Source organism: Bidens hawaiensis, unplaced genomic scaffold, assembly GCF_021521415.1.
Source record: "Bidens hawaiensis isolate Kalapana, Puna unplaced genomic scaffold, B.hawaiensis_p1.1 tig00042530_1, whole genome shotgun sequence".
In the NCBI taxonomy this organism is placed as follows: domain Eukaryota; kingdom Viridiplantae; phylum Streptophyta; class Magnoliopsida; order Asterales; family Asteraceae; genus Bidens; species Bidens hawaiensis.
The window spans coordinates 6,320-9,356 of record NW_027497545.1 but is presented as its reverse complement, the minus strand read 5'-3'; positions in this window follow the sequence as shown (position 1 = coordinate 9,356).

Sequence of the window (3,037 nt, the reverse complement as noted above, 5' to 3'; positions counted from 1 at the left end):
TTGGTATCTCAATACCCGAACCCCGTCTAACCCTCTGTTTCTTCTGTTTAACGCCCTTATCAACCATCGGCTCTTTACCCTTACGTTTATGCTTTTCAGCATAAGATAACTCGGCACTCGGCCCCTGACACCATCATTTCCATCATCATCACCACCTGTACCACAACCACCTCCCTCATGCTCAGAATCTGAATCATCATGAGCCCAACGATCGTGAGATGGTGCCTCGTAGTCAATATTAGCAAAATGGCCAATCAAACCCTTGTACCACGACCGATCTTGAAGTCTTTGATTCCTATACGTGCATAACCGCCTCATCGTCTCGACATTCATATGCTCTAATCTCATCAAATTATCCAAATTTGTTGGATCTTTAAACAACGTCGGCTGCAGATCATCAATAATCTACAGCAGGAACCTTGGATACATCATAAACTTGTGTCGACTTGTACGGTTTTCCTTCAGATTGTCAGGAACGGACCTGGTGCAAACCTTAATAGGTTCAAAAGAACACACAGATCTAATAAACCCAAAGGCCTCCTGAATATCCCAGCGGAATCAGTATATTCATGGGATGGGAGTGAAGGTATGAAATAGATAAGATAATCAGTAAGAACAAGAATCAAAGACCAAGACTCACTATATTGAATGCATCATTAAAATGTAATAGTGATATTCAATGAAGAGAATGTCCAGCGTTTTGCGATGGCGATGGCTGTACGAGGAGACAAAGAGAATATTCGCTCAGGTGTGTGCCCTCGAATTCAGCAATGAACCGTCCAAATCCGTGCCATTAAATGACAGCCTATCACTCTATTTATAGACCCTTACATTCCTTCTAGAAGTCCTATTATTACATAATGAATGACTAAAATAAAACACAAGTGTAACACAAGTCTTCAAGTATGATATATCTTGTTCGAGCAGACTTGATATGCATCGCATGCTCGATGTAGGTCTTCGAGCAGACTTTACTTAGAATATTTTCTGATGGAAAATAGTCTCCTCCAGCACGCTTTAATCTTCTTAACCAATCCATGCTTTGCTCGAATAAGTCCATCGAGCAAGCATATTCTTTTTGATGTCTTCAATCCTGCCTTAGAGACTTATTGAGAAATCTTCAACATGCTCGGATGCAAAGCTTGCTTGGGACTGAACCATGCTCAAAGTCTATACTTAGAACATTTGACATCTTCTTTATTCCATCCATGTTCGACCCATCAATGTGCACGGAACACTTGGTTTAAGCTGGATGATCAAGTTGTTTGCTCGATTGACAATCCATACTCAATGAAGAACACTCTTTCTCGGGGAAGGTGTAGCTTGCTCAAAGCCTTCAACACTTAGAAGATTTCACTGAAGTAAGTCTGAAAAACCATGCTCGAGGTAGTAAAACCATGCTCGATGGTCCAAGCTTGCTCGAATTCCATACTTAGCCGATTTCTTGAGGAGGCTAAAAAGATTCCAATCTTTCTTTGTAAATATCCGATTCACCAATCTCCCCCTAGATTGGAACAAGCTCAGATAAACCAAAGCATACCTGCATATAGTTACAAAGGTATCAATTTTCAAATATAGTCAATTTAAGAAAGAAGTCATTACATTACATAAAGGGAATTCTGCCACTTGGGCATTACACAACAGTTTACATATAAAAAAAAAGTGAGTAAAAATACAGAGTGCAAAAGATAACAAGGATAAACAAATCATCTATTAGGTCCATTCTTGCTATCTTCTGCCTTGGGTCCTGTCAGCTTCTCTCTCCTTCCTTAGCTTCACAGCTACAGCCCTTTGCTTAAACATCTCTAGTTCTACACCAACCTGAGAGTTCAAAGGAACTTCTACATTCACAATATCTTGAAGGTCCTGGATGTGTAAGAACTGCAACTCTTCATCATATCCAATTATAGCAATTGTTCTTCCAAATGCATTTCTGAGAGAGACAGGGTCACTCTTCTTGTTGTATGTAAGATGAATGATTTTTCCATCTTGTTGGAGTTTTGAGTTTGATTCCTCCATCTCTCTCCTCATAGCTAAGCATTCTCTCAATGTTAGTGCTTTAGCACTAGAGCTGCTTGCCTTTTATGTTGTTGCTTTCTTTGTTTCCTAAAGGGAGAGCTCAGATAGTTGAACTTCACTCATTGTTTTTCTCCTTCTCTCCCTCTCTGCTTCAGTATAAGCTTCTCTCCTTTTTTGGTTAAGGAATGGAAATCCCTTTTCAAATTGTTCTTTTAATAACTTGGAGATCATTCGTTTGTTGGCCAACCATTATATTCCTCTGTTGATTTTCATTCAAGTCTAACTGAGCCATTTTCTCTAACTGTTCTCTTGAGAAGTTTCTGAAGTCATCCCTGAATATAACTTTGAGTCTCTTTACCATCTTCAGTGATGACTCTCAGAGTTCTTGATCGTTTATCAAAATAAAGATGTGTGGGCAAGTTTAGATTTCTCGGTGGAGCTTCGGGCCTCACAACTTCTGATCTGATGACAACTCTGCTTGACTTTGTAGATGGATTTTTCTTTTCATTTTCTCTCTCAGATTCTTCAAACCATCTTCTAATTGTCTCATTATCTTGCAGCACTAACTTACCCAGAATTGCACCTCTTTTGCAAAGAGTGCTTATCATTTAAGCCCTTTCTTCTTCTCTTCTCAGCCTGTCTCCCAGAATTCTTCTCTAAGTTTCCAAAAATAGAATCTGCTCTCTGTTGTATACTTCAATTAGTTGCTCATGAGGCATGCTATCGAACTCAGTTTTAGTCATCCCTTTTTCTAATAATATACTTTTCAAGGTCTGCACTCTTGCGGGATTTTCAAACCATTGTAAAGCTTCAACCTTCTTTCTCTTAGCTTCTTCTCTTTCTTTATCCATCTTCATCTTCAATCTTCTTTCTCTTTCATAGTTTGATGTGCACCTTAAATCTTCATGTGAATCTTTTACTATTTTGAATTCTCTTCAGTTCTTCAAATGTTAGGTCTATAAGAGAGTTATAATTGTATCCATGCAGTTGCAGGAATTTGATGTCTTTGTGTTTCTGC